The following is a 13,316-nucleotide window of genomic DNA, read 5'->3' as shown; positions in this document are numbered from 1 at the left end:
GTGCCTGGTACCGGCGGTGCACTATAAGATATATCTTTAAAAAAATGTATCAAAATAATTTGATTGTTAATTTTATCGTAGGGATAATGTTTTTTAGAATTAATATATTTATATATAACTAAGCTACTTAAATGATGGTACTTTTATTTTACTGAAAAAACCCTTCATTTTTCTAGTCCGTTTTGTCTGCCGCAAAAGAAAGAAAGATTTTGGTGACGTCCGCATGCATCATTAGAGGTAAAATGATACTTGAAGGTTCGAAAATGTCCACCCTTCCTGAAATTTTGATTAGGAACAAACTATGAAAACTTTCCGAGGTTAACGGTAATAGTAATTGTAGGGAGTTGTTGGCTCACTTGGCTTGAAGGTCTTGCCACCACCCTCCTACGCAATTTAACCCGGCCACCGGTAATTGGCTTCACAAGTCCCTAGTTGACTTAGGCCTGTGTGGTTCCTTGGGTATTAGCTTAGCTGATTATTATTATTACCTCGTTCTAATTAGGAAGATTTGAGTTCCGGCTATGCTGAAGACATAAGGAGGTTTATCACTGCTATTTAGTAACGGCGCGCTCAGTGTCACGTTTCAATTGGAACGTGTCAAACAAGCGTGCGTCTTACGCTGTTAATAAATAAACGAAGGCATTTTCTGTTGGTTGGTTCAAGGATCCTATATAGGATCCTTGGTTGGTTTGGGTCATGTTTCTAGAATCTTTCACTAGATGCTGTAACCTATCATTGATAGATTTGCCGTTCTCATTTCTTTAATATAAAAATACTTGTCTAGTCTAAAAATGAAAGCCGCTTGCGTATTGGTAAACAATATTATTATTAAAGTTAAATAGTTGTTTTATAGTGAACGAATTGTTTAATCATTGGGAAGTTAGCAGACTACCAGGAAATATTATATTACCAGAACTAGTATCTATTAGAATAGCTCATAACAAAGGCTGAGTTTCAACAACATAATAGCGAAATATTTGTAACAGTTTGCAATAAATTCAGATTAATTTCCATTGTGAATAATCAGGTTTGCATTAGGTGCTAGTGAAGCCTAAGCCTATGTTATTATTATTTCTATATTTTCAGCAGGGCCGTGCTTAGGGGGTGGCGAGCCGGGCGGTCGCCCAGGGCCGCTAAAATTTTACCATAGGGATGTATTTACCGGAGGGCCGCTACACTCGCATTTTGTCAGTTTCGCCCATGCAATTCGCCCGGGGCCGCAAAACCTCTAAGCACGGCCCTGATTTTCAGTATAACTAGTCCGATTTTATTAAAGTTCTATTTGGGTTGATATGCGCCAAATGGATAGTGTAACATGTAGTTATACTGTGCCGTTCTTATGTCATTACAGAGGTTTCAGGCGCTGCTAAATTCACAGATTCCACTAGTTCAGAGAAATGTTACATTGGATTAGAGGTAATGGACTTCTTTATTTTTTTGCGCCTTCCAACGGTAAAAACGAGGACAACTATTTTGTATGTTATTACATGACAACTTTGTCTTTGTTTGGTCAATTTCATACCAACATAAACCTTCCATATTTTTCAATTGGCAACGGTAATAGATTATTTAGCCGTGTTGCGCGAAGATTAGATCTTTTTTAATATAGTGCCTTCTTGATATTTTGAGACAGGTAATTTCACTGTGTAAACGGGGTATCTTGGTGTAATGTCTTACTTCAATTAAAAAGGTCTACGGTTCAACGATAAACAAATACTTTTTATTAGCTTGGTTACAAAAATACTACTTGGTTCGTTCCATAACCCGCACTCCGATTGCCATAGTGTACAGGTTGTATTTTGGAAGTCACATGGTCTAAATATTTGAAAGTAGAGGGCGCAAGTTAAGTTATACACGAAATTTAAATGTAACATGCCTCCCTTTTTAAAGATATAAAGTTCTACTAACATCGTGAAGAAGTATTATTTGATTAATAGTATACAATTAAAGTTCATCAATTAAATATCGCGGTGGGCGACGATTTTGTCGCTGCGGATATCGGCGTTCAGCATGGACTTGGGGTGCTTCAGCGAGTTGACGGTCGACTACTTGCTCGTCCCGTCCTTGTGGCATTGGAGGTGGTATTAACTGTGGAGGATGTGGTGCTTGAAGGTCATCAAAAACATCGTCGTCCCTCCCATTGAAAAGAGAAGGTCCCAGAAAATGTTTAAAGAAACGCTGATCGCGGGTAATGGTGCGATGTTCATTGGTCGCTGTAACCATGGAGCCTTTTGTTTTAGTCACAATCAGAGGATCTGGAGCAAATATAGGAGAGAGTTTCCCTTGCTTTTTAGTTTTCACGAGTACGCGATCACCGGTTGAGAACGGTACTTGTAGACTGGAGTAGATGTTTATCCGCGTGTTTCTTCATACGAGATTGCGCTTGTGCGACGTTAACTCGAACTTTCGCGAAGTTCAATGTGGTGTCAGCGTCAAAACATACTTGTGGTAATTTACTCTGTATGTCGCGACCGAAAAGGATAGTCGCCGGTGCAACTTTTGTCGAAGAGTGAGGCGTTGAGCGATAGTTCAGCAAAAATTGATGTACGGAGTCGCGCCAATCGGATTGGTCTATGGCAGATGTTTGGAGAGACTTTTTGAGTGTTCTATTGAGACGTTCTACGATGCCATTAGCCTGGGGCCACAAAGGAGTAACACGTCGGTGGCGAAATCCGAGTTCTGAGGCAAAGTCGGCAAACGCGTGTCCATTGAATGGTGGGCCATTATCACTTCGTACAATATGCGGAATTCCAAAGGTGCAAAACAATCGCTTCAAAATTGGGAAGACTTTTTCGCCGGAGGTAGAACGTACGATTTCGACTAATGGAAACTGGGAAAAATCGTCCACTAATACTAGAAGGTAGTCATTGGTCGGAAGGGGACCAGCGAAATCGATGGATATTTGGTGCCATGGAGAGTTGGGTAAAGGCAAAGGCGTCAAAGGGTTCCGTTCTCTAGAGGGGCCGTTGGTTTGGCACGAGAGACAGTCGTTAACCTTTCGTTCTACCATGTCATCCATGTTAGGAAACCATACCTTAGTCCTTAGAAGCTTCTTAGTCTTGGTCATTCCTTGATGACCTTCGTGCGCCAGGTCGACGGCTAGGGTACGCAGTGAGACGGGCAATATAATTCGAGAGCCACGCATAAGAACACTATCGATCATGGAGATTTCCTTCTTAACAGCTTTCATGGTTTGAAGGTCCTTGTTATGTGTTTGGGTCTTTGGAATACGCCATTCCGCAAACGGAAGTAGTCGTATGGTTTCCTGTAAAGTTGTATCCGCGGTGGTTGCTTTGACAACTTGTTCTAGGGTCATCGCTTTCGGTGCAGCCCGGTGCAGAGCGTGGAGAGCGTAAATGTCTCCTAACAATGACTCTTTATACGGAGTTGATGCAATTTCAGGCGATCGGGAGAGAAAATCAGCTGGATTATCTATTCCTTTTTCATACCGGGTGACGTAGTCATAACGTTGGAGACGCAAGCGCCAACGTTCGATTCGTGCTGGAGAATGTGGGTTAGTCGTGTTAAAGACAAATTCAAGCGGTTTATGGTCGGTGATAATAGTAAAAGGCTTCTCACATCCCCACACTACTCCAAGCGCTTCCTTTTCAATTTGGGAATATTTAACTTCGATAGATGATAGAGCGTGACTAGCGTACGCAATGACCTTTCGCTTTTGTGCGTTGTCAACTTGAACTAAAATTGCCGCTAGCCCAATGGGACTGGCATCAGTGTATATCTCCGTTGGCAAGTTAGGGTCAAAAAGTGCAAAACTCCTTTCAGCGCTAAGTTCGGTCTTGATCTGGTCGAAGGCGTCATCTTGTTCTTTGCCCCAAATAAACTGAGGGTCCGATTTGGTAAGACGCTGTAACGGTTCTGCGATGGTAGAGTAGTGAGGTAAGAACCTTGAACAAAACGTGACCATTCCTAAAAAACTGTGAACTTCTTTGGCCGACTGAGGTGGTTTGGCATTTTTCAGCGCAGAAACCTTGGATGGATCGATGGTTAAGCCTTTGCCGCTGATGATCATTCCAAAAAATGATAAGGAACTTCGGTTGAAATCACATTTCCCAGCGTTAAGTGTTAAGCCGCTCTCCGAGATAGCCTTGAGCGTTTTGTCTAAGGTTGCGTCGTGGTCCGCCTGAAGAACTCCTCCAACAATTATGTCGTCCGTGCAATTCAAGGTACGATCGATTCCACTTATGACCTCGCGTATGGCGTGTTGAAAAACTTCAGACGCTGACGATATACCAAAACTTAGACGTTTGTATCTGTACAGCCCTCTGTGGGAAGCGAACGTGGTGATGTAGCGAGATGATGGTTCAAGTTCAAGCTGGTGATAACCACTTCGAAGATCGAGCTTGGAGAAAATATTGCATCCATGTAATGTGGCGACAATATCATCTATGGTAGGGGAAGGTTGTCTTTCCCTAATAATAGCGGTATTTGCTGCGCGCATATCAACGCAAACACGAATATCTTGAGGCTCTGACGGGTTCGAGTGCGGTTTGGGTACCAGTACTAACGGCGAGATCCACGGTGTGGGACCGGAGGCTGTTTCAATGATTCCCAGCTGTTCCATCTTCTAAAGTTCCCGATCTAGGGGCGCTCGTAGATGAAACGGTACGCGACGAGCCGGTTGCGCAATAGGTTTGATTAAGGGGTTTATGTGTAGCTTTACAATTTTTTCCTTCAGCTTGCCAATACCGTGAAATAGATCTGGATAATTCAATATAATATTTTTGGTGGAACCCGTTAGAGAATTGACGATGATGACCAACCCAAGAGTCTCGCTGGAGTGACGGCTAAGTATAGGCTTCGTATGGCTACCTTGACTTGGTACAACTAAGATTGAAGCGGTGATTGTCTGGTCGCGATACGACAAGGTGGTTACAAAAGAACCTATACATTTTAGAGGATTCATAGATGAGAAAGGAAAAACACCTTTATCCGTTTGGGAAAGTTCTGGGCGTGGTTTGATGGTTTGGAACGTGTCTTGGTCAAGCACGTTCACCGAGGAGCCCGTATCTATAATCCAGGTGATTTTGGTAGACCCAATTGTGATGGTAACCTTGGGTGGTGCGTTATTCGATACTGTGGGAAAAATTGGCTTCTGACAATCGACGACGGTAAAGATAGTGTCATCTGATTCTTCGTAGTTCGGTGTAACGATACTGAAGATTGAGTCGTCCGAGGACGATTCCTTGGTGGTTTGTTCCACCTGATTTAGGTTACTCTTGCCTCCAAACTTGTTACCTTGGCCTTTGTAGTGGCTTTTCTGGTGGGTGTAGGCGCAATTGTGGTGCGACGTCTTGTTTGCGCCTTGTTGCTCGGTACTTGAGCGGCAGCATTTTGCAAAATGTCCCAATTTTCCGCATTTCAGACAAGTCTTTTTATATGCCGGACATCCTTGCCTTCCCTTGGGATGGGGATACCGTCCACCACATAAACCGCAAGTCTGGGATGATGAGGGATTCGATTTGTTCGGCAAAGATTTTTCAAGACCATGTTGCACGGTAAACAACGGCTTAGAAGATGTTGCAAGAGATCCTGAAGCGCTTTCAATTCCCTTCGCCTGAGCTGTCAATAATTCGTGAGAACGAGCTAGGTCAAGTATGGCACCGAGAGTAAGTTTAGAGTCACGTAAAAACTTAGTGCGAAGTGAAGAAGATAAGCAGCCATGAATGATTTGTATTTTAATTTCCTTGTCGGCATCCGAAAAACCACAAGTTGAGGACAAACGACGAAGTCGAGTGCAGTATTGATCCATGGTTTCTTCCACCCTTTGTTTGGCATCGCGAAAAACTAAAGTTTCGTAATCGGTATTACACGCAGGAGGAAAATGGTTACTTAGCTTTAATTTGGCGTGATCGTAGGTTTGCGGGTCGGTTAAAACGTTGATGTTTCCAAAAATTTCCTCTACATCAGCCCCAGCATAATATAGCAATAAAGCTTTTTTCCTGGCGTCGTCGGTGACAACCATAGCTCTTAATAGATTCTCAAAACGCCGCAACCTTTTTTTTTCAACGTGAGGCAGTTTCAGGTGATGCGCCATGAACAAGAAATGGCTCATAGTGCGGGAGAGAAACGAGCGACGTCGTAGCCATTGTTTTAAGCTAAGCCTCGGTCGAGCGCGATAGTTGTACAAATAAAATACGGTCAAAAGAAAACGGTCATTTCCAGAAACAAACGTGAGATCGGTTCACAAATCCGTCGCCATTAATGTAATGTCTTACTTCAATTAAAAAGGTCTACGGTTCAACGATAAACAAATACTTTTTATTAGCTTGGTTACAAAAATACTACTTGGTTCGTTCCATAACCCGCACTCCGATTGCCATAGTGTACAGGTTGTATTTTGGAAGTCACATGGTCTAAATATTTGAAAGTAGAGGGCGCAAGTTAAGTTATACACGAAATTTAAATGTAACACTTGGTGGAAAGCACTTTCGCTTCGCAGCAAGAGGAGGCGGGTTCGATCCCAGTTTGTGGCACGGGTTGAAAACTAGTAATGATTCCTCCTGCGTCAAGTTTGCAAGTTCTCTCCCGTTTGTTAAAGGGGTTTTCTTTCTACTTTCCTTAAAATCTTGTAGAGGTTAACGGTGATAGTAAGTGTAGGGAGCCGTTGGCTCGCGGAGCATTTTAACCCATCCACCTAAATTTGACAAAATATATCAATCTTCCGAGTAAAATAATTTTGTTGGTTGCAGAACGGAGAACTACTTTCGACTAATATGATTCAAATTAAAGACGAGTCTGACAAAAATGTTTGTAAGTTGAATATTTTTATATCTACTTTATGCAAAGGCAAGGAATTTTAGGACTGTTCCAACTTAATTGTAGCGTTCAGGAGCTTTCCAACTTTTGTGTAAAATTGAATCACTAACGGAAACCTCTCCTGAGCTAGAAACTTTCAACAGTTTGCGCTTTTGCGTACTGAATAGATGAATCATTTTCAGACTATGTGAAAACGACTAATACGGGGATCAAACTGGAAGGACCCGTCAGTGACGTGCAGCTCTGTCCCAATACAAGAAAAATAGTTGTCATTGCAGGTGCAACATTACTTCTTTTAGATACGACCAACGTAAGTAACGAATTCATGTATGTGACTTACGAGAAAGGCCTATTTTTCGAAAGTATGTCTAAAACTATACAGGGTGTCTCAATGCGATCGGCCAGGGCATTTTTCTCAAACACCATGTTATGTAGAGTTCTGCATTTTTCAGGGTATATTTTATTTGTAGGGGAAATTTTCAATTTGTAAATTTCAGAAAAATCGGAATAGAGTAATATCGGCGTGACGTATGTCGGCGTCACCGATGTTTTTTCCTATAGATAAAAAACTGCCCTTAAAATGGCGGTCATAGCCCAAAGCTACATAGCGATACTACTTTATAGATGTCGTAGTTTTCTAAAAAAAATTCTTTCATCGATAGGCGCTAGACAAAATGTTTCAATGAGAAAGTTGTAAAGCGTTCTCTCGAACCTACAAATACAATTTGCTCCATCGAAAAAAGTCCATTTACGTTATGAACCAAAACCATTTGGTACTACCTAAATTAGATTTACGGATCCATTTATATATTAAGTTATAAGCGTAAAACAATTCATTGTACCAAATAATAGGATTTTTATTCAATCAAACAATTAGACATTTAAGACCAACTATATACAACAAAAATGTTTTGGTGAATTTTAGTGCCTTGTTTTAATGCCTTTAATATTTAAAATCATTCTGAAAAGTCATTCATATAAGTTACGTAGGCCTCGTTATTCTTCGGAACAGCGCGTTTATGCTAATTTATTTTTTGGTGAAGGCAATCGTAAAGCTACTGGAGTTAGTAAATTGCTCAGTAGACCAAATAACCGCACTGTCCTACGAGTTGTTCGTCACTTTCAAATTTATGGTAATGACAATCGGAGGTTCCGAGGACTAGGTTATCATCCCATCAACATGGAAGATATCGTCCTTGCCTACTTTGCTGCTTACCCTCGAGCAAGCGTCAGGACCTCTAGCAACTACTTGGGATTGTCAAGCACTTCATGCTGGGGATCTAGCACGAAGATTTGACTTTTGCAACTGGCTCCTGAACATGGCACACGGATATCCGAATTTTCTACGTCTACTGCAAGGGGTTGATCACTATCTGTAATCGGTGGCTTTGACTGTACTAAAGTGATTACGTAATCGATTACAGACTTTGCATTACCAAAGGCTGTACTCGCTGTAATCGGTGTACATAATTTTAGGAAGTGGTTAGCCCCTCGGTCTACTGGTAGTTATTTGATCCTCCAGACGATTTGTCCTTTCAACCATCAGAGCTAACACATGTGTAGTGATGTTAGTCCTCACTGGGGATTTCATCATCACCATCAAGAGCAATTTGGTCTAAGCATCTAGGCCGGTCTGGTCGAAAATCGTCTTTTGTACCTTTTTTCTTCCACATCGTCTTAATGGGCAGAACTACTTGCCCTTCTAACAAAACGAAATTGCATACGAGTTGATAGAACTTCCAATGACTGATGTTCGAGGACTTTGGTTCCAGCACATCAACAGCGTTATGTTGTGTGATGATTGGCCGAAATGGTACCTTTCCTTGGCCTGTAAGATCGCCAGACTTAAACCCACTCGACTTTTTCCTGTGGGGTTTAATCTCGGATCAGGTTTATGAAACGCCTCTTACCACTGTTGATGACTGCGCCAGATAATCATCGACACTTGTCACCTCGTGACACCTGATTTGATTCAGAGATCTTTTCACAATATGGTTACTCGGGACTAAATCACTGAAAGACGAATTATTGAACCATATCTATAATTAATTATTTCAACCTTTTAACTCTTTTCCCTTAATATCTTTTGTTTTATGTCACTATAGCATGTCCTGATGTATCTAGTAGGTCTTAAATGTATAATTGTTTGATTATACTTTGACTATACTTAATTTAGAAACGGCTCCGTAAAAGCTATTTTAGATAGTAACCAATGGTTTTTGTTCATGACGTAAGTGAAAGTTGACTTTATACGTTGAAACAAATTTTATTTGTAGGTTCGAGAGTACGTTCTAAAACATTCTGATGGATATCGGTGAAAAAAAAATTAGAAATTGAAAAGTTCCTTTGTCCATAAATTTCAGAGCTCTAGATTAAATAGGTTTTGAGAAAAAGGCCCTGACCGATCCTCTTAAACGCCCTGTATAATATCCAAAGATAAATAATTTATTTTCATATACTGCTAATGGTACTTGCTTGAAGTATGTACCTTCGCTGGTTCCCGCTAACTTCTCAAAACACTTTTCGGAACAAAAAATAGTGCGGGGTAAAATAAATCACATTTCTAAACAATATAATTTTTACATTTTATATCGTGATGCGGTGTACCAGGGGCGGATTAACCCTTTCGGCGCCTTTAGGCACAGAAAAATTATTTAATAACTAAATAAATATCTTATAGTTTCCCCAAAACTTTTTGGCGTTATTTTGAGTAGGGGCAAGCCAAGTACAGGGACCGTGGGGCTTTATCAGAGTTTTGGCGCCCCTACAAAAATGGCGCCCTAGGCACGTGCCTACTTTGCCTAATGGTTAATACGCCCCTGCGGTGTACACATCCGCTGTTTGGCCCAACGGAATTTACATCGAGGTATATGATTCATTTTAGTGGCCTAAGCGATACTGTTCTCGTAAGAGATATGTTAATTATCAAGACAGTTTGTCTCTTATGGCCTGGGGTCTTAAACGTTTCAAAAAAAAATTAAACCTTTTAATTTGTTTCCGTCCAGGAGGTACAACTAATGTCGTCTTCAGTGTCATCAAATTCCATTACGAACTTGTGTTTCTCATGCTGTGGGTCCAGAGTGTACGTAGGAAGATCGAACGGAGTTTTGGAAATGTGGCAAACATTGAAATCCGCATTTCAGCCTGATATGACGAGGAAAATCTTCCAATCTGAAATAAGTGGCTTAGCAATGAATCCTCATGCCGTTAAAGGTAATTGTAGCGCTATGTCACGATCCACAAGTAAACTAGTTATTTTGGTACCAAACGTTTCCGTCAGTGTCGACGCCAGGGGTAGGCCTCGCAGACTAAAACCCACTTCATTTTCCTTGGGGGCCTACAAATCATCTTAAGGGTCCCCGGAAAGGTTTCCTCATATCGATGCCATTTTACCTTATGTAAATTCGTTTAGGTTTTGAGAAATAATGTTAGCCTACGCGTCTTAAAATCATGTTTTACGTGTGTTCTTCTATTTAGGTAAAAGATCATATTTGGCAGCATATTGTTCAGCCAGGGACGTATCTTGGGGAAGAATCGGCCGCGGCGCTAGGGCTATTTTGAACAATAGCTCCGCCACATTTTTTCCACTTTTTAGTTCCACCTTACCAACGTACTTATTAAGGAGAACTTAATGGTGCAAAATATGTTGCTGTAGTAGACGTGGGGTCTAAATATTAAAATGACGGTGCCCGAAACAAAGCTTTTGTTAAAGGATTATAATGAAGGTGGGCTACTATACAGATAGGAAAGAAACATTTCACAAACCGTATTCATTTTCCGCTAAACATGTCCGATACCGGGTCTTCGCGTAGTTCCGCAAGTTCGGAAGCTTCTAATTCTGTTAATTCTGGCGACGAGGAGAGTGATTATAAGCGTTATTTAACGCAATATATGTATAATAATGAAGTCTTTAATCAGTACGAAATCCATGATTTGGCCAAGGATCCGTTAAAATTAAGCCTCAACCTCATTGCGAAAGATGTAACGTGTCCCAAGTGCGACAACTTAATGGTTCTTACCAAACAGACGACGAAAAGTGCCGAAACAAAAGGAGTCCGTCAACTGTAAAACCGAAGTTTCAATTCTGAAATATTTTTTTCAAACCACCACCTCGATTTGCGGGGAATTCTTTTAATGGTGTACTTTTACGTATGCAACTTCGGTCTTCAGCGCCAAAGTGCGTGTTTCAGAAAAATTTGTGTCTTAGTTTAATAATTATTGCCGACAAGTAGCTGTGCAGGAGGTTTTACTTACTAGTCACAACATTTCGCTAGCTTTATCTTTTGTTTTTATTGCGAAACAATATTTTCCGGGAATTAATACTTAAGGAGATATTGTTAATGGGGTTTATATATGCACCCATGATGATTATAAGAACGGGGCTGAGGGGGCGCCGGTCTGGCCCCCCAGCGCTCGAGCGAAGCGAGTGCGCCCGCCCGTCAGGCGCCAATGTATATTTAGTCTTTGGGCAAATTGTAATTAACATTTTAAATAATGCTTTGCGGGGAATAATTTTGGCACGATTGGAATCTCCATAAAAAGTACTTTAAGGGGGGTCGGGAAAGGGGAACAAAGGGAGTGGCGGGGCTATTTTTCCAATTTACCGAAACATTAATGGCAAAATCAAGGTTGCTCCCTCCCTCCCCCCCCCCGAATCTGATACCCTTCGGTACGCCCCTACCTTCACCTTGCCTTGCATAATTTATCCCTTTCTCCGGTAAGGGGAAAAACTATTGAACGCTTCAGGCTCTCTTAATATGGCATAGAATATTTTTCGTAAATCATGAAATTATGAGGTTCTGTTAACCTCAATACATTCTTGTTTTCAGCAAAGACGTTCTAAACAGTATACCAACGTGCGTTTTAGCAATCGTAAATACTGGTTTATATGGAAATGTACGCAAGCCTCATATATTACAGGTGAAAACGGAGACACATTTAAAGTAAAGCAGGGTACACGAAAACAAATGTTTGTGATTAGGCAATGCTCACACCATTAATAAGGAGCATTTTAATATTGGTTAAACACTTTTTTATTTTCGTCATGTTCCCGGTTTAGCAAATATTTATAAAATGTGTTAAAATTCTATTGTATTGAACATGTTTTCTTTAGCAGTCAAAGTTAAAGCACGCTTAACTGATTTTAAAGCATTTAATTTCACGAACGTATAGATACTTCAGACTTTGTCGTTCAAAAACTTCAAACTTCTGCTTAACCTCTCTATTGTAGACGCTATACCGGTCCAGTAGAATTTCTCTGGCTGGCGTAAAACGTTTGGTAATGAAGCTCTAGCGGCAAAAAGTGCAAAACCAAACACAAACAGATTAATCTCGTGTCCCGGTTTTGGCACTTGCGTAGATATAGTTTTGCATTTTATGGCGCTAGAGCGCCTTTAAGCTGAGCCGGATTATCCCTTTGCGTTAATTAATACATGCTAATACACAGACTACTAACAAATCGTGGAGTTGTCAGTCCTTAGCGACATAATGATTTATATGGCGATTGACAAAACCATTGAGTTGATAATATAGTACTTCTAAAGTCAAAATTTGTATTTGATGGCTGGGGGCACTTTCTTGAAATCATGTACGAAGTGTTATTGAATGATGTGGCAAGTTACATTAAAGACACATTATTAAACATGGTTAAACTCTTTTATTTAAGGAATTAAATAAAATAATTAATATTACATTAGTATTACGTGACTAGCTGCATGGCGAACAAAACGACAATGAACTCTAATGGGGAAGTACTCTGGCATATCTCACTTACTAACAACGTTTTAGCAGACGACGTCATTCACATAGCAGGATTGCCAGCCTAAATTAATAGTTGCAAAGGATATGAATACAACACGAAGCATGGTGGCGTCATCTACCGCAAGTAAACGGTAATAATAATTTAAACTAGGTGTGCTATCTGTTACTAGCGTGACACGAATATAAGCTGACAACATTTAATATAATTATATTTTCTTTGAAAGATAGGTGACGCCACCGACTAATGATTACTGTTTCGGTTCGTACCTGATTTCAAGAAAGTGTTTCTCAAGACTCCAACAGATAAAAATTGTGGATCTAGAAGTACTATACTCTCAATTACTTAATGGGGAAAACACGCTATCATTAGTAAAATAGTGCGGTAGATTATAAAGTGTCATACGTTGTAAATTTATTACCATGAATATAATAATTTCAATCATGAATATCGTACTATATAACTCTGGAGCAATTATGGGCGGTACCTTTCTGAGTTTTAGGTAATAACTTAAGCCAATCAGGAGACAGCCGTTTATGGTTCACTCGATCCACACTTTCTCCATGATCCACAAAACGTTTCCGGGATTGCACGTTTGAAACGGTCAAGAAAATGGACGTTATGCCTATTTTCTCCACGTGGCGCATTTTGAAAGCTGATAAATAAAGTTGGGGCAGTTAATTGGTTCCATGGCTGGGAAAGCAGATGATATTTTAACATAAATCTACTAGAAATTAAATACCTCTTCTCCTTCAAAATCAGTTGATAATAAAAAAGCTTT

This window comes from Leiobunum rupestre, chromosome 6 (assembly GCF_980474605.1).
Source record: "Leiobunum rupestre chromosome 6, qqLeiRupe1.1.hap1, whole genome shotgun sequence".
Lineage (NCBI taxonomy): Eukaryota > Metazoa > Arthropoda > Arachnida > Opiliones > Sclerosomatidae > Leiobunum > Leiobunum rupestre.
This window is presented reverse-complemented; position numbering follows the sequence as displayed.